The sequence below is a fragment of the Cyprinus carpio genome, chromosome B12 (genome assembly GCF_018340385.1).
Source record: "Cyprinus carpio isolate SPL01 chromosome B12, ASM1834038v1, whole genome shotgun sequence".
In the NCBI taxonomy this organism is placed as follows: Eukaryota; Metazoa; Chordata; class Actinopteri; order Cypriniformes; family Cyprinidae; genus Cyprinus; species Cyprinus carpio.
In genome coordinates this window covers 3,631,854-3,652,171 of record NC_056608.1, presented here as the reverse complement: position 1 = coordinate 3,652,171, position 20,318 = coordinate 3,631,854, and the positions used below count along the sequence as shown (strand labels likewise).

The 20,318-nt window shown below is 38.0% G+C and overlaps 1 long non-coding RNA gene across 1 annotated transcript; it reads right to left on the bottom strand.

The window, feature by feature from the left end:
* Positions 1–13,167: 13,167 nt before the first annotated feature.
* LOC122139083 lies at positions 13,168–16,940 on the bottom strand. The gene is made up of 3 exons (XR_006155982.1): positions 16,922–16,940; positions 13,321–13,393; positions 13,168–13,230 (listed from the first exon to the last, which is right to left on the bottom strand). It is a non-coding gene; the product is annotated as an uncharacterized LOC122139083 (long non-coding RNA).
* Between the last annotated feature and the right edge of the window lie 3,378 nt (positions 16,941–20,318).

Below are 20,318 nucleotides of genomic sequence, written 5' to 3'. Positions count from 1 at the left end.
GGGGTTACGTATTGCCTACATCTTTCGTTACATGGCCTCCCCGATAGACGTGCAGGTCCGACAGGGGACCCCACTCAGGTCCAAATTTTGGCGAGAGTTCTAGATTGGGGCGACTGTAAGTCTGTCCTCAGGGTTTCATCCCCAGAGCAATGGTCAAACCGAAAGAGCCAAACCGCTCTGGAAAGGCAGGCTATATGTTTGGTTTCCAAGAATCCTTCCTCCTGAGCCAACACTGTCGATGGATACGCCCACACACTACCCATCAGCTACGCAGTCATCACCATTTGAATGTAGTGTAGGGTTACCAGCCACCTGTTTTTCCCTAGTCTGAATCCGAAGTCGCGAGTCCCTCCGCTCACGCTTTCATCCAGAGGTGTCAACGCACTTGGATTCAGAGCCCAAGGAGACTTACTCCAAGTGGGGGCGCCGCGACTAAGGTCATTAAAGCCGATCGCCACCGTCTAGGGCCTCCCATACCCACCGCGCGTACGAACGACCTCCACCAGATTCCAATAAGTTGGTTCCCAAATTTATTGGCCCGCTTACCGTCACCAAGATCATTAGTCCGTGGCAGTCCGCCTCAAACTCCCTCCCATGCATAGGAGAATCTATCCCGCCTTCATGTGTCTAAAAATTAAGCCCTCGCCATTCCCCCTATTAATCCGCTTCATCCCCGGTTCCCCCCGCCACTGTAGATGGGAGACCACTTATTCGGGTCAATCGCGACTTGACTCTAGACGAGGGGGACGCGGATTCCAGTACTTGGTGGATCGGGGAAGGTTACGTCCCATATAGGTAGTTGGGTACCCGCTAGACATCCTGGATCACCTCTCTCATCGATGATTATAATCGATAGGTAGCAGCCTTGGACGCTTAGAGCCTAGGAGGAGGGCACTTCGTCACGGTTCATGAACGCACCGCCCGCCGGGTTTGTTGTGACGCCACGTTAATTGTTTCATGTAGTGCTACCGCCTGATCGGCTGATCAGCCGCAGGTCTCGGGCCTGCTGCTGTTGCTTCCATTTAATGTCCGGCCCTTTTGTCCTTGGTTTGGTCAGATCGCCAAAGAGGTCCGCTGCAGTGTTTGTCTGTTCCGAGATCCAGCCGCTCCCGCTCATGCCCTGCTCTGCTCTGGTCGCCCTGGATCGGCGTTATCAGCACGATACCCCGCCTCACCAACCCACCAACGACCAAGGGGACTGTTAACTCATCACCATTCCACCAACGCACCGGCGAATCCGTCGGGTCTCACCACTCCATCAACGCGACTACGAATCCACCACCCGTCCGTGCCGCCAACCGGTCCCCCGAATTCAAAGCCAGTCAACAATCACACATTCCTTAATAAACCCCAATATTACCTGCAGCCGTCTCCTGTCCCCATCACCGCGACACCCCTACAGTCTCTTCTATATCCGTTGAACCGCCAGCCACGACCATACCACCGCCCTGGCCAGTCAGTCAAACCCTCTAAAATGCCTTTGGTCCGACAGACATGGATCCGCACAGACCCATACGGCAACCCTCAACCCCATCAACCTTTGGTCTCAACCTAAAACGTCCCCTTTATCCAAAGTGTTATCACAATTTCAGAATGTCAATTACTGCTACTGCCAAAGTTCACAATGTCTCTGATGGTAGCCACATTGACTAACATCCACCTGGACAAACCTCAACCAGCTGACTTCCTAGAATTTCTGGCCTCATTTTTCACTGCAGCACACAATGCAAGTAAACAGGCTCACCATTAACTGTATCCCTAACCACAATCTTGTCGCTTTCTTACAGTTCTCTAAACACCTTTTTCTCCAGTTGTCTGCCATTCTCTCTGAATCACCGCTGACTTGAGCAAGTATCAATCTCTCATCTCCTCCCTCTCCTTCACTTGTTTCTGCTGCCAAGGTCACTTACTACTGAAACAAGATCAGCAACACTTCAGACACGTGCAGACTATTCACAGGATCTTGTACAAGACATCTTTTCAACTCCATTCTATCATAACAATGCGTTTGGCTACTTTCCCACTATATTTAACCAGGCCTGGATGACCCCACAACACCTAACCCTACAACAGTTGAAAGCTACCGACTAGTGCTGTCAATGTTTCTGTCAATACATTGAAATATTTATGTTTATCAGCTCTAAGGTTTCCTGGAGAGAATATGTGTCAAAGTCACATCGGCTAATCATTGGGGTGCAGGGTTCAGTGCTTGGTCCTTCTTAAAGGGGACCTATTATGGAAAATTTACTTTTGCATGGTGTTTGGACATGAATGTGTGTTGGCAATGTGTGTACACAACCACCCTATAATGATAAAAATCCACCAGCTCCTTTATTTTTTTTTTGTAATCCCATAAATCATAAGCAGAGTCTCGCAACTACCTGTTTTCTGACTTGGTGCTAATGTGACGTCACATTAGCCAAAAACCTCACCCACGAATGTTGACAGACACTGCCATTTTAACATGGAACCGCCCAGAGTGAGTTCATAGTGAGTTGTACACAGTTCGCCATTGCTGCACTGACGAGAATGTCTCCCAAGCGTTTTAGGTGTTCTGTAGCTGGATGTATGAATCCACATAGCTCTCTCCTTACTCCGAAATCTGAGCCGCTGAAGACGAGGTGGATTAATTTTGTTTTCAAAGAAAATTAGTTTATGTCTGTGCAAATCATTTTACACCGGACTACTTTGTGAATGAGGGTCAGTATAAAGCAGGTTTTGCACAAAAGTTGCTCCTAAAGGATGGAGCAGTACCAACTGTTCATGATCCAGCTAACGTTTCCTCTCCAGAAGAAGTAAGTATCACACGTTAGTTTTCCAAATTGCCATTCTGGAAGAGTTTCTTGGCACTTTGTAAGGCTAATGTTCCTAAAGTTTTCCTGTTTTCACTGATGCTGCCATCACGTGCTACCAGAATGATCGTAAATAGGAATGTGGGAGCTAAAATTGCATATGAAAGCAATGTGAAATCGACCACCGGAATTAGTCGAGCCCATAATCACAAGTGGGGCTTATAAAGTTTGTATGGCACCATGAGTTATTTTTAAATTGCACCGTGCTCCTGTCTGTGTAATTCATAAAGTAGATTTTTTTATGCACAGTACAATCAGATGACTGACTTTTAAACCAAGTGTGTTTTCTGTAAAGATTACAGGCTTGTACTAATAGTGGAGTGTTTATTTGCAAAGGCTAGCACCGGTATTGCCGGAGCTTGAGCTCTTGAAGCTCTGCCCTCTTCTCCGGCAGCACCAGCTCATTTGCATTTTTAAAGGGAAAGACGAAAACTGCACGTTTTGGCTCATACCCTAAAAGTGGCAATTTTAACTAGCTATAGAAAATGATCTGTAAGGTTTTTTTGAAAACTTCACACACACACACTGGACACAACAGACACATATTACACATCTTAAAAAAAGGCACAAAATATCACACCTAAAATAAATAATTTCTGTTCTGTTTGCTTTCTGCTCTTATTACTTATTATTTTCGGACCCTGCAGGTAGACACATTTATCTAATGTATCTACTATGAAACACTATTTTTGTAGTTCTGTAAATGTCACTGAAAATGCTAAAAAAAAAAAGAATTTTGGGTTTTCATGAGCTGCATGCCAAAATCATCAGTTTTAAAACAATAAAAGACCTGAAATATTTCAGTTGGTGTGCAATGAATCTAAAATGTATGAAAGTTTAATTTTTATCATTACATTATGGAAGAGTAGATTTTGATTTCTCATCATAAAAAGAACAAGCAATGTCTCGTATACAAATTAAAAAAGGGAAAACACGTCTAAGCTGGATATATAATATAGCAGTCGGCTATATTAAATGGCACAACAGGCAGCTCTCTTTGACACAGACTCTCTGCTAAGAAGGGGATGATGTTACCTTCAGGTGATAGGACAGGTAAGTGGAAATTATTTATATTGTTGTATGTGTTGCTTTACGTTTTTCTGTCTAAAAGCAACCAATTGTACTTTTAAAGCGGTTAAACTAATAATAATACTAATCGCAGGGATCCCAGACTAATACAATTAGTGCCTCTATTTTAAACCCACGAGCCGCCACTGAGTATATGTGTAACACATACTATGTGTTAGGTTCATACAACAACATTCAGCCAGAAAGGACTTCAAGTGGTTGGAATATTTCAGCTGCTGTAGCTGTTCTTGATATAGTGATCTATTTTAGGGGACATTGTGTGACTTCATAGACTCACTGAGAGGCATTTAAGTTTTGGAACGTGTCATTTTGTGGTCAAGACTAACAATTCTTAATAAAGTGCATTATCAGTATTATTGATTGATGAATTGTAGCAAGTAGTATGTTAAAGTAATACGTTAAAGTAAACATAACTCAGGAACTTAAATACGGTATGTTTTATCATTAATATTATTTTTTACATTAGTTCTTAAGAAAACTTCATGTGTCAGTCAAATTTACTTGAGAATTTCTACTTGAAGTCTCTTAGTTGTTTCCCTAGCATTTTTCATGTAAATATATTCTAAAAAATATTTCAGTTTTCAGTGTAGTAAAAACACTTAACATTGATTGTGAAGGCTATTAATGATTAATTCACTGGTACCTTCAAAGTAGTATCTTCAACTGTGGTCTCTTCATCTTCACCTTCATCTCCAGCCCTCCTCCTCATCTTCATCAGCAGTTTCCTTCTCCTCATCCTACCTCTTCCTCTTCCTCTCCTACCTGGCGCTCCCTCATCCTCTGCGGCTGTTTCTTCTTCCTCTGTTATCTGTTGTGCTGAATCCTCTTCTTCTGCTAATCCTTCTAGTACTTCTACCTCCTCTTCCTCTGCCTCCTCCTCTTCTGCCAATTCTAGCGCTTCCTCTGTGTATTCCCCCTCTTATTCTTCATGCTGCTCCTCTCTGCGTCATCCTCTTCCTCATCCTCAGATTCTGCCTCAGGCTGCTTCTGCCTCCTTAGTATCTCCTCTTCCTCAGAAGCTTCCTCCCATCGTCTTCATCTTCAGCCTCCCTCTGCTTCCCCACCTCTCCCATCTTCTCATCTACTTCTTCAGATACATCTCCAACCGCTCTCATCAGCCACCTCCTCTTTCTCACCTCCAGTAGGGTCCAGACCCATCAAGACACTCGGCTTCCTCACTTCGCAGCTTTTATTCAGCCTGCACAGATTCCCCGAACGGTCTGGTGCCAAAGACCGAGAGGATAATAAACCCAATCAGACAGAGTATTTGGTGAGCGACCGACGTGCAGTTGCTCCCTCACAGGAATACAGTCAAGCAGCCGAGAGAATCATATGCGCAGTATGCTCCCTCACACAAGAGCAGTTTCAAACAGGGTTCCATAGATTCAAGATGTTTGTATCTTTGGACCAAGCACTGAAGTGCATTCTGAGGACTCACCAGAGGGACTGTGGAGAGGTTGGACGGAGATCAGAGAAGGGGGGCTGGGTCTTAATGGTATGTAAGGTCACACTGTAGCACTAGCCCACCATTCAGGAGAAATGGAAGTAGAACAAGTAACAGGAAACATAATGAGATGCTTGACAGGGCCACATGCACAAGACAAACTTCAACTGCCTTTTGAGAGTATTACACTTGTCTATGTGAGGAGAACATGAGAATTCATTACAAGTGGCCTCCGGAGTAATGGAAGAGATATTATCCCCAGGAAGTGTACAAGGGATGATGAAAACGGACAATCAAGAGAGACTTGTAAGGACCAACATCTACACCCGAACATAGACCCAACCGAGTGAAGACAGGTCACATTTTGAACCCTCCTTAACGGCCTGGCTGTGTCTGCTGGGTGGGAAAGATATATAAAAGAGCTCTCTCAATAGTAGCACAGTACACTGCCTGATTGACACTTCAAGATCAGTTCACTCAGCTGCTGAAAATCACCCCCCCTTGCTCGCTCGTGCTTTCCCTATATCAGGTCCTTTTTCTAAAGGTCACCTCTATATCATCTTAATCACTGCATACCCTAATATTTACTGCTGTATGCACCTGCTACCATTTACGTCACCAGATGGTGAAAATGAAATGTATTTGTATTCACTTTCAGGAATATTTTCACATCTAAAAACTCTCCACAGGTTCCTTTAGAAGTTTTTTTTCTTAACGCAGAATTCTTTCCTGATTCATACTGGAAAACTAGGCGCACTTTTTGTCCAAAAAATGATAAGAACACATACAAGTATATATACCTTTTTGAGAGTATTTTCACTTAAAGGGATACTCTTCCCCAAAATGAAAATTTTGGCATTAATCACTTACCCCATGTGGTTCCAAACCTTAAAAGCTTCTGTTAGTCACCCGGATCACAATTTAAGATATTTTGGATGAAAACCGGGGAGGCTTTGTGACTGTTCCATTGACTGCCAAGTAAAATACACTGTCAAGAGTCAGAAAGTATGAAAAGCATCATCCAGAATAGTCCATCTGCCATCAGTGGTTCACCCATAACATTATGAAGCGGCGAGAGAATACTTATTTTACAAGAGAATAAAACAAAAATAACTACTTCATTCAACGATTTGTCTCCTCTACTGTCTCTCCTCCACATCACTGTGGTGCTACATTTTTGGAGGGAAAATATGAGCTGAACGCAGCAAGGTTATGCTCTCTGTGTCAGCATACCACAAGGATACATTTTCTACATGTATTTTATGTTTTGATTTGAAAGAAAACAGCACATCCTTGTGTAAATTGGCTGACACAGAATAACATACAAAGCTGAGGGATAGCCATTCGTGACGACGATCTAGGGTCAAAATGTTCAGAGTCACAGATGGGAGAACGAGTCTTACTATCGCTTCAAATAACGTTCCGATGAAATCCACTTATGGCATACAAAAAGTATTCTATGATGCTCTTTCATAACGTTCTGACTGAACACTGATATTTGAATGAACATCTGGATGATGCTTCTATGCTTTCTGTCACAAGCTTAACATGTATTTTATGGCGGGTTTATAGAACGCACTGGCAAAAATCTTAAAACGTGTTGTCGATACCTAACTTAGGCAGGTTTGGAACTACATGACGGATTAAATATGATTACACACACAAATTTTCATTTTGGGGTGAAATATTCCTTTAAGCGGTACAAGCCATGCTTGTTTTCTCTCGTCAGTCTTTTGACTGGTTTGCTGGTGCTAAAAACAAATAATTATCAGAAATTCCTTTATTAGCTTGACCTTGAGCTCTTTTTTTTATCCCAGCAGTATACAAAAATGTTTTTGTTTAATTAAGTTTCTGTTTTTTACCCGAGTATTAACATAAGTTCTGCGTTGGGGACCGAATATGACAAATAGTTCAATGAAGCGTACAATCCGCCGATGGGGCTGCTTATTGGTTTGCTTAGGAAAACTATATATATCTTAAAAACTCTGAAATCAAGATTGGATCTCGGTGATCCATGAACCAGGGTCAATATGGTTTTTATAATGTAGACATTTTTTTTAATTATACATTTCTATATCTTGTTTTCATGGGGTTTTAAGGATCCTTCAAGTATCCTGTGTGTGTTAGAGATAGAGATAGATAGATAGATAGATAGATAGATAGAAGATAGATAGATAGATAGATAGATAGATAGGTGTGTGTGTGTATGTGTGTGTGAGTCATAGTTAATTGTCTCTTATTGGCCTGATTAGCCACAAAACAAGCCATACAAATTAATAAAAGAATACATATTATATACAGACACTTAGAGTTTGAAAGATTAGTAGAGATTTAATTGATTACATTTTCAAGAAGAACATTTGCAAAAGAGTCTTCTCTCATCACTAAATTATAATTGTTGGCTGTCACATAACTAAAACCTATTGCCATTTTTTGAAGTGACAAACCATCCAACTTAAACCTTCCTGTTATAAATGGATAATAATAAACAGAGGAAAATTAGTGGGGGTCTACAAGTCCAGAGAGTCCATAGGGATGGCTTCAGTTTTTGAGGGGGTGAGGGTTTGGGAGGAGAGAACATGGTGAAGGATCTTTGTTGCCCCTGAACTCCGAGATGTAAATCTTGGACACACAATCTATTTATCTCCTCCTGTCTGCTGATTCTGTTCTGCATGAGGTTGCCAAAACAGTACAATCCTTTAAATAGTTGCATGAGATATTATTGTTTCAAAATGTATTTTAAAAGTGTAATACAAAAAAAAAAAAAAAAAAAAAAGAATACAATATCAAAAATAAGACAATGAAGAACTCATAAAACTCATCACAGAATCAAACATATAAATATCCAAAAATAGAAAAAGAAAGACCCAAACAAAATCCGAGGACATTGTTACAGAATGCAATTACAGTATGAATCTTATGAAAAAAAATATTTTGCTATATTTAAAATGTAAACAATAATTACAGTATCTCCAGTTCCATATTTGAGTGCAAGAAGTATTCAATTATAGATTTTTTTGTTTTGTTTGGTTTGTCAAATAATAAAGTTAGACATTAAAACATCCCTTTTGAAACATTAGACTTATTTCATGTACTGCCTTAACATATGTGTGTCAAGATATGTGCCAAGACTATATAATCAACGAATGTGAGTTGTTCATAGGTTTTTGGTTCAAAAATACAAAAAAAATTAAGTTACAGTATGCTTTGTTAGTTCCTACTGCAGCTTTTAAAGGGATAGTCCACCAAAAATAATTTACTCACCCTCAAGTTTTTCCAAACAAACAGTTGCTGGTCCCCACGGACTTCCATAATATTTTTTCATACTATTGAAGTCAGTGTGGACCAGCAACTGTTTGGTTACCAATGTTCTTCAAAGTCTCTTTTATGTTCAGCAGAAAAAACAAAATTAATACAGGCTTGGTACAACTTCAGCATGAGTAAATGATGACAGAATATTCATTTTTGGGTGAACTATCCTTTTAAGCCATTAATCAAAAACATTTCTTTGTTTTTATTTTACAATGTTATAGCTCTATAAAATCAGATTCTAAGAAGACAATTACCCTGATCTTATAATAAAACCTAACGATAAAAGTAATCTCTGAAGATATAACATGACATAATTGACCTATTAGTGTACAGTGAGTTCAAGGACATTCTGTGCCCTGTTCTCTACCACATGATCACATTGGAAAACCAGGACAGGTCATTTTGGGAGCACTAAACTTGTAAGAGCAGGATGAACCATGAAGAGACCAGGATGACCAGTTTAAAAAATGGAAACCAGAACAATACGGGCAGTTTTTGTGACAGGTTTCACTAGCTCTCTGCAGCTTCTTGTGTCCGTGAGAGATATAGAGGCGAATACAGGAAAGTAGGCTTTTTTCATTTTTCATTTGGAGGCTGAAATTAAAGCTGATGACAAACAGATGAACTATCAGTTTAGGCTGGAAATGAAAAAAAAAAAAAAAAAAAAAAGTCTTGATTGTCACACAATGGCAAATATATTCAACTAAGGGGCCGTTTACGCACGACAACATTTTCAGCCAAAAAGCGGGAAACCTTTTATGCATTTTGCCTGCTGCGTTTACACAACAACAGTGTTTGGGAACTGAAAACGCATATCCTTGAGATTTTTTTTTAGATCACACCAGCGTTATCGTGTTTCTGTGTAAACACCCAATACGGGAATCTTTGAAAACGGTGGCATCATGCACATGCAAAGTACATGTTAGGTATGTAGACCAGGGTTTCTGCAGGATTTTTAAGCTCAAATTGAAGACTTTTTAAGACCTGCACAACTAAAATTAATACCACATGAGCGGGGTAGGGCAATGTCTATAGTATCATATTAAACTGTAATATTACTGTTAAAAGCATAATTTACAGTTCAGATAAGTTTTCACAAAAACAAAGTTTTATAAAACGATAAACTTTACATTTCAGCCTTTAAACCATTGTTAAGAAATAAATTATTATATATATAAAATATATATAAAATACCAATAAATTATTATATCAATTAAATAGCGTAAATTAGGGGTGTGGCCAGAAATTGACAAAAACATCATATCTCTCGATAATATTCTTGGATTTTATCGATAATGATAATTAGACAATATTTTGCTGAGTGTGTTACTGCACTGATATCTTAAGGACTACCTTGGATAGCTGACTCCTGATTTTTTTTTGATATTCTTCATATTCTGTCGTGATCGGTTCACAGCAGAATTTCCTACAAGTTTTATGGGCATTTTTACATTTAAACCATTACCTTTAAAAAATTTTTCACCAAAAATTGAGCAAAATTCTTGCATTTGGCTGTTACCAAGCAAATTAAATCAAATTCAATAAAATTGTATCAACAAAATGTATCTTTTGCAATGCAGAGGAAACACAGAAGCTGCATTAGAGGTGGTGTCTAGATGTATTTACACAATGTTTAAAGCAGCTCTGAGGGACATTAAATACTTTAACCTGCAATTACAAATGTAGAAATAATGTTTTGATATTTTAAACATAAAACATTGAAAACTGATGTTCGAAAATATAAAAAAAATGAAAATTTACGCTAAATGTGAAATTAAACCACCAGCAGGTGGCAGCAAGTCGCTGTTAATAAGTGAGTCATTGTGATTTTTTAGCATTGAGTCTGAATGCCTGAACAAAACAACAGTTTTATTGAAATTGCTCATTCATTCTCTGCCAGCAGGTGGAGCGTTTGGTAGAAATATAACTGTTTCCCGGTAACAGCAAAACACAAAGCAACGTATGGCACTGAACTGTGTACATGCAAGCAGCTTGTGTTTATTTCATGAAATCATAGCCTTTTGAAGTCAAATCATCACATTCAGCCATATACGCCAATACTGGTCTTTCCGTCCACAAATTTAAGACCTCTTGAAAGACCTTCTTGTACAATTTAAAGACTTTTAAGGCCTTAAATTTGATACAACTACATTTAAGACCTTAAGACCCCACGGAAAACCCTGTTAGACATGAGTAGTACATGCGAGTTTTAAAGGCAAGCACGAACAAACAATACAACAACAGTGGCGGAGTAATGGTACTGTTGTTGGCTCAAGGTTGGCTAACACTTCTTCAGCAAAGTGTGGATTTACTTCAATATTACAACCAACAGCAGAGACGCATCATATAAATTATATAATCACCATTTCCCTACAGGTACGGTTTACTAACAAGGTGACAGCGCCAACTACTGGCCTGGCATACGTAATACAGTGTTTTGACCATTTGCAAGTTTGTGTAACGCGAATCATTTTGAAAAATTACCGTGTATTAGGATGGGCGATTATATCGATATTAGGAATGAATATCCGAATAATTTTGGCGGACGAGTAAAAATTTGAAAATATCGTCAATATCAAATATTCAAATTCAAAGCAATATTTCCCAGAAGAACTGCCGATGTCCTAAAAGGAACATGTAACTGCGGACTACTCTACATGCCTCTACTATAAGAGCTTTCATGAGGAGAGGTTGCCAGAGAACAAGGTTTAAATCGCCGAAATCAGAGCTATGCTGTTACAAGGATACATTTTAAAATTGTTTTTGCTTATTTAATCAATCCCCTGAGCAACCATGCGCACATGCTCACTCCTCGTGCGGGAAGCACTGCCGACGATGATCTGAAAACACTAGCTGGAGTTTAGCGATCTAATGAAAGCGTCGTTTTCTGTGTTCTGTGATAAGATCTCGACTGTATTGTTTGTGATTGTGATAAGCTGAATAAATGCACTTACTTTCCACGATGTTTGCATAGAGAAACATAGGCTATGGTCATTTGGATTACTATTAGGGAATTTCACTGTTATATTTAACATTTCCAGTTTTCATAATATAGACAGAGTGCAAAAGTCTTTGGTATTCATTTATGTGTATATATATATATTTGAATATATGAAATAGCTATGTGCTTCAGCAACTAGCTCTCCATCAAGAGGGTTTTTAGTGTCAGTGGGAACATAGTTTCATGCCACAGAGCTTCTCTAAAAACCGCAGACAGTTGACAGACTTGTGTTCTAAGCTAAAAAAAAACTTGTAAAAAAAATAAAAATAAAATACCTATCATTTAATTATTTCCCCCAGTTGCATAGTTTAAATTGTGAGTGCATGCACTTAAAAAGTTGACAGCATGCACTTTCTGTACTTGTTTTGTTACATATAGGCCTACATGTGTTCATTTAATAAAATCACGATCACTTGGTCTAGATTTTTTTTTAAATGCTTAAATTAGCTGTTCAATCTCAATTGTTTTTTTTTTTTGTTTTTAATGGGGCAAAAGAAAAATCGTTTTTTTTTTTTATTTAAATGCAAATGCAATAATATCAAGATATATATCGAACATCGTAAAAAAAAAAAATGACAAACATGAGATATCATTTTTTTAATATATATATATTTGCCTTTTTAAAAAATCAATACAAAAAACTCATCAAAAACATCAAAACAAAAACTTTTCTGTTTTTGACTACATCATTGGCATGTAAACGTAGCCTAAAGCAGTGGTTCTCAACTGGTTTGACTGGACATCAACAAAAAAGTTGATAAATATTTTAATGTTCTCTATCCTCTATCCTTATATTTTACACACTGTGTAATTTCCAGACAGAAGTTTACAGCATTTCACATTATACTGCCAAAATAAAAGCTATTATTTGAAAGGTTACAAGTTTGATGTTTTGAGTGTTTAAAGGTGAAGAATTTAAGACATGCATATTAGTTTTATAACTTTAAGATAAAAAAAATTATAATATTATCACATATACATTTTTATTTTAAAGTAGAAGTATAGTTTACAACGAGTATATTTCTGTCATTCTTTTTTATAATTAGAGTTAAAAGAAATAATAATAACAACAACAACAGTTCAAATCATTATGACTAAATTTTTATGCAGGCTGACAGACAAGATATATAGTTAGATAATTTTAAAATAAAAAGTGCTAAAAAAAAGATTAAATATTTTATCTGTTTACTTGCATATCATGTGACTATTAATCGACATCAGAGTACCATGAATATGGTACAAATATGCAGTTAAATTACAGAAATTTTAACTTAAAATCTCTATTTATTTATTTATTTATTTATTTATTTGAACCCTTCTTTTAAATGATCACTTATTTTTACATGCAATTCTTGAATCTTTTATTTTTGTGAGCCACCAGTTGAGAAACACCGTGCTAAAATATATGTGAGTGTTGCGACAGAAGCAGGTTTACCTTTTAGAAGTGGGTGTGCTTTAGGGCTCTTTCCCACTGTACTGCTCTGAGACAGAGTTTCCATAATCCACACAAGAGAAGATGTACAGAACTCCATCTGCATACAGGGGAGCATTCATCTAATCAACATCAGCTAGATATAGTCGATATGCAGCTGCATACAGATATCACATCATGTGCCCCTTACATCTGATTCTAGTGTTCGCAGTCTGCGGTCAACATCTCTGATCTCACCAACCTGTTTAATGACACCATCCAGTCTGAAACACATCACATCAACATTCTGCTTTAATCTGAAGAACAACAATTTTTGATCATATTTTGATTTGATTTATATGACTCAGATTGACAGTTTATACTTTTTTTTTTGCAAGTAAAAGGCCTTTTAGTATAATTGTATAAACATCCGCCTTCAGGCCATAGTTCACCTGTCATTTTGCTTAGAAATCTTTACTGATTTTCAGAAAAGTAAACATAACAATGACATTTATATTGTTAGTAATACAGTATTTCAAGATGAACACTTACTGGGCCAAAGGAACTTAGGTTTGCTAGATTATCCATGCATCATTTTTTTTTAAATAAAAAATAAAGTTGAAAGGTATCAAACATGATTTCTCAATCATCAATGTATTATGTAGCTTTAAATGTTTTGAAATTTTATTTTAGTCTGTTGTGCTGTTATAACGAGCTCAATGATTACATTTCAAGCTATCAGAATTTCAACTTACTTTTTGGCCATATAAAATTACCATCTGCACCAAATGTTTTTTATTAATTTTGTTATCTTACTATGTTGCCCATGACTCAGGCTGAAAATGTGGCAAGGCCTAGCACACATCACAGATTACAAAGGCTGGACATCTGCAAACAGCTCTGTATCTCTGCCCGACGAACTCAACCTCTTTAATGCACGCTTTGAAGCCCTAAACACAGATGCCTGACAACACTGGAAGTGACTCTGATGAGGGGGATCGGGCACTGACGCCAACCCCACACAGGTTTAGGAAGTCACTGAGTAAAGTGAACACACGCAAGGCAGTAAGTCAGGTTAGCATCCAAGGACGTGTACTTAGGATTTGTGCTTCAGAGCTAACCAGTGTAAACACTGGCGTGATTCAATCTTTTCCCCACAATAGCTACAGTCCATGTCTGTTTCTAAGTCCACCACTATCATCCCTGTCCCAAAGAAAGCCACAGTTTCAAGTCTGAATGAATACAGACCAGTGGCTCTCACACCGGTTCTCATTAAGTCTTTTGAGAGTCTCATCAAGAAACACATTCTAAGTACTGTACCAGCCCCCTGGACCCGGCCGACAGTTTGCGTGACAGAACTAATAGATCAACAGAGGATGCCATTTAATTTGCCCCTTCACAAAATCCTAACTCACCTGGCTATGCCAGACTGCTTTTCATTGATTACAGTTCGGCATTCAACACTATCATCCCCCTCCAAACTCATAAACAAGCTGTATAACCTGGGCCTGCCTTCTGCACTGTGTAACTGTATACTGAGCTTCCTCACCAGTAGACCTCAACACGTCCGCCTCAGAAAACACTCCTCCAGCACCATCATTGAACACAGGCATTCCTCAGGGACATATACTCAGCCCCGATGATGTACACTCTTTTCACACATGACTGTGTTGCTACCTATCCTAACACCACCATCATAAAATTTGCAGATGACACCACAGTCATTGGCCTTATTACAAACAATGGTGAGACTGCATACTGGAAAGAATTGTCTGAACTTGTCACATGGTGTGAGGCTAACAATCTCACACTGAACATCAGCAAGACCAAGGTGCTGAGGCTGAGAGAGTGGGCAGCTATAAGTGTCCTTGGTGTACACATCTCTGAGGACCTCAAGTGGACAGAGAACACAGTGAAACTAGTAAGTAAGGCCAATCAAAGAATGTACTTCCTGAGGAGATTATGAAGTTTGGCATGCTTCCACAAATACTCCATAACTTCTTCTGCAGATGCACTGTGGAGAGTGCGCTAACTTGCTGCACTGCTGTGTGGTTTGGCAACAGCACAACACATGACAGAAAGTCATTACAGAGGGTGATAAAGCTGGCCCGGAAAATCACAGGGACAGATCTCCCCTAACTGAAGGTCATCTACAATAGAAGGATCTGCAAATGGGATTGCAACATAATCAAGGACACCACTCATCCCATCCACAATTTCTTCACCTTAATGAAGTCTGGCAAGCGGTACAGGATCACACTGTGACCAGAACATCCAGACTCCAGAACAGTTTATATCCCCAGGCCATTAGACTGATAAATAGTCAAACCCACTGCCACTTCCACCTGTATCATCAGGGTAAATTCAGCCTGTTCAAAAGCAATCTGCACTTTGCCTGCTGGACCATCATAAACACATAACACATATGACTGATAATCATGGGCAATTTAAACACTAGACACTGACACATTTTCAACATTTACAAGCAAAATGAATGCTCCTGAGCATAAAATTTCAACTGTCCCAGATACTTATATGAATAGTTACACAATGGAATCATTTTAATTGTTTATCTTTAATAAATTTGCAAAGACGTTAAAAAGCTGTTATTTGCTTTGTCATTATGGTGTATGGAGTGTATATTGATGTGGAAAAAAAAAGTACTTTAAAGCAGTTTAACATAAGGCTGCAACATAACAAAATGTGATTAAAAAAGGGGTTTGAATACTTTCGCAAGGCACTGTATGTGTATATACAGGTGCTGGTCATATAATTAGAATATCATCAAAAAGTTGATTTATTTCACTAATTCTTTGCAGCCAAAGAGAATATTCGATGGCATTTTCAGTGGGGGAATATTTTTATTTCTGTGAAGACTTGTTTTTCTTGAAGAAGTACCTCCCACGCCAAGTGACCTCTTTTGTATTTAAATCATCCATGCAACAAATCTGCAGGACTCAAATCATCCATGATTCAAATCTGGCAATCCCCTAATTAACCTTCATTCATCTTTGCAAACCCTACACTTTTTTCTACCACATCTTTTCCTTCCCTTCTCTTCTCTAATAATGTGCTTGGACACAGAGCTCTGTGAACAGCCAGCCTCTTCTGCAATGACCTTTTGTGTCTTGCCCTCCTTGTGCTAAGGTGTCCAATGAGTCATCTTTTGTGGACAACTGTCAGGTCAGCAGTCTTCCCATGATTGTGTATAGACATTAGGAACTAGACTGAGGGAACCATTTTAAAGGCGCCTTTGCAGGGTGTTTGAGTTAATTACACTGATTAGAGTGTGGTACCTAAGTGTCTTCAATATTGAACCTTTTCACAATATTCTAATTTTCTGGAGATAATGAATTTGCAGGATTTTCCCTTACCGGATTGTCAGTTACTTATCATCAAGGATTATCAAAAATAAACAATTTATAATATATCAGTCTGTGTGTAATGAATGAATATAATATACAAGTTTCCTTTTTTTGAGTGGAATTCGTGTGAAATAAACATTTTGCTAATATTCTAATTATAACTAAATAATACATCGCTGTATATATATATATATATATATATATATATATATATATATATATATATATATATGTATATATATATATATATGATGTGAGAGTGTTATTGATATATACATATATATATATATATATATATATGTATATATATATATATATATATATATATACTTATATATATATATATATATATACTCTATATATATATATATATATATATATATAAAAATACAACAGTATGTCTAAATAACATATCAAATTCTCATTTCAGGAGGTAGTTTGACTCACTTAGCAGTCATCGCGCTTTTCAGCCTCTAAGAGTCAGTCCCTCTTTCGTTTTTTGCTCACAAAGAGCCAGAAAGTTCTCCTTCTGGAAGGTCTCCCATTTCTACCAGCTTGTTAGCCTCTCTACCTTCAACTCCAGTGCTATTATAATAGGCAAATGCACAATTTTTGCATTTTACTTCACATTTCATCTTAAACAAGTCTGCTTGAACTGCAGTTCATTTCCAACTTTACCAAATCGGGTTAGATTTTGGTGGATGCCACTTTTAGTAAGTTTCTTTTGATTAAGAGGTTGATGTGGGATAGGATGATGAATGGTGGAGCGAGAGTTGGAGGGAATGATACTCCACTATCAGATTATACAGCTGAAACTTCCAGTATGTGTCATTAATTGCTCCTGAACCTTAGAGAGGTGTAATAGCTACAGAAACAGACAATAAAGAGAACAGAAATACATGGATGGATGTATAATTTGATGGCTACATATAGCAGATGGATGACTAGACAAACAAATACCTGAATGTAATGATAATGAGAGGTTGACTAGTAGGATGTTGGTGACTAGCAGGAATATGACCAGCAATATGACCACAAGCCAGTTGTGGCTGAAATGTCTCTACATGGCTCTTTGCCTTCATTAATCAGTGTCAGATTATCTGTGCAGTCTCTATCCCAATACTTGCCAGCTTAACACACACAGATACAATATAGTCAATGGATGTTAACAGAAAGTTGTGAAATATTATTAGTTAACAATTTAAAGGAATAATTCAGCCTAAAATGAAACTTTGTTGGAAAATTACTCATCCTCAAGCGATCCAAAATGTAGAGGAGTTTGTTTCTTCATCAGAACAGATTTGGAGAAATTTAGCACTACTTCACTTACTCACCAATGGATCCTCTGCAGTGAATGGGTGCCTTCAGAATTGTTTTTTTTTTTTTTGTTTATTTCAAACATGCAGCTTTTTGCTTTACAAGATGTTAACTGATGGACTGGAGTAGTGTGGCTTACTTGGTCATATGATGAAGGGGTCATATGATGTTGTTAATTATTTTGTGTATTAGGTGTAATGAAATGTTGTTTATGAGGTTTAAGGTTCGAAAAACACATTATTTTCCACATACTGTACATTATTGTTTCTCCTCTATGCCCCGCCTTTCTGAAACACGTCATGTAAACATAAACAGCGTCTCCACAACATAACGCTGGTGGCAACAGCAAGAATCAAAGTTACGCCTTCTTTCCTTGTGTGAACATTTGGGTGTCGTTATGCAAATCTTCCCAAATCGTGACGTAGACGTGGGGGCGTGTTAGAACGAAACGTTTTAGGAGGGCGTGGACGAGTCTAAACTTTTATTAAGAATATCTCTTTGGGTTTGAGACTTTAGCTCTTTTATCAACTTTAGGGATCTTATCTATCTGAACAGCTTGTAACACTCCAAAGTGAAAGGAAAGCTTGAAGTCACATCATATTTCCCCTGAGCCATTGTAATATTTTTATCAGCTGCTTGGACTCTCATTCTGATGGCAATCGATCCTCTCATTCACTGCAGAGGATCGATTGGATCCATTGTCCATACCTGTTTCAGTGAAGAAACAAACTCATCTACATTTTGGGTCAGCACGTTTTCAGCAAATTTTCATTTTTAGGTGAACTATTCCTGTAAGTGTAAATCAGAAGTGAACATACTGTCTATTTCTTCCACAGGAATCTGTCCAAATATATGCAAATATGGTCTGTACAAGACTCGTGCCGAAGCGGCTCTATCAGGGGGCTTGGAGTCGTATTGGTATAATAGAGCTTGATTGGCCACTCCATATGCACTCAGCCAAACCGCCAGGAAGAATAAGAAGAAGAACGCATCCTTTATCTGTGGTTCATTCATAAGAAATAAAAAGAGGAGTGAGATGTGAAAGGTCTCCAAATGTTGGTTTAATTTTTGTTTAAATTTTATTTTTTATTTTTTTTGTTTTTAAATCTGTAAACTGTTGACACAATGGGATTTTAGTGGTATAGAAGTCTTTTAGGCTTGGAGGGCTTTTAAAAGCATGAAAAATTTCAATCTATATTTTTTCAGGATGGTTACTTGGAAATAGGACTGCTGCGATTATGACAAAAATCATAATTGTCGAATTATTCCCTTTGAAATTGTAGTCAAGCGATATCAGAATTTACATTGAATGATGTTTATACCATTGTTGGATGCAACTGCATGTCGTATTTTTATATGAAATTAACAAGATGAAAACACTAACTTAAAAAACTTTTAGTGCTTTTCTAAAGTATTAAGCCTCAAATGTCAACTATACATCGGATTGGTTTCTTCTTTAAATTATAAAAAAGTAAAACTATGAATGGTATTGTAATGTTATACTAAAACTAAAGTTAAAATAATGGGAAAAACCCTTAAGATAATGTAGAAAGAAAAAACGCATCTTAAACACGCAGAATAACATGAGTGGATTTTGAACCACTAATAACCACTATGAAATATTATCATCCATAATTAATCGTGATTAGAAATTTGATTAATCGTGCAGCCCTACTTGGAAAGGTCTTAATTTTATGGTAATGCATTGCATTTAAAATGATTTTTGGTTGACGGCATCTATAGAGCTTTATTATCACTTTGATAACCTCTCTGATTGTCTCACCATTTTGCCAAGTATGATGATTTTGGGGACTAACTGTCTGGCGAATGGCAAAAATGTGGATGAGTCGGAGCGTGAAGACCATATAGTCCATACATAATAGTATACCCGTCCTGTGTTGAATGACCAACTGAACATCTGGGAGGAAGGACATAAAAAGTACCTAACGAATATAGTTGCAGCATCATTACTCCAGTCTTCAGTGTCATGTGATCCTTAAGAAATCATTCTAAAATACTGATTTGCTGCTCACAAAATGTTTCTTATCATCAACGATGCTAAATATTTTTGTTGACTTTCAAGCATTACCTGCAGCACAGTCCAGCGATAAAGAGGGAAATGCTTAGAGCAGCAAACTTATTCCAAACATCCTGAACATACAGCATCAACCTCTGACAAAATGTCTTACTCCCCAGCTGTGAATGTCTGGGAGAGAGAAAGAGAATGAGATCATCATACTTGACTGAAAATTCTTTCTTTGTATCACTTGTGTTGATATATTGTACAGGAAAACCAGGAAGTGATTTGAGAAATGCAGCTTCTACCTCTCGAATCTCCTGCTTGAGCGATGCGTGAACACCCAGAAATATAGCACATACTCAGAAAGCGGCAGGGCCTTCAGTGAGGCTGACTTGAAGTGCGACCAATAGCCTGCGTAGGCGTGCAGAAACAGGAAGAGGAAATGCGTCACAGCGTTGCCCGATGAATGATGAAGTGACAGGGGCATACCAGAACTGCTTCCAGCGA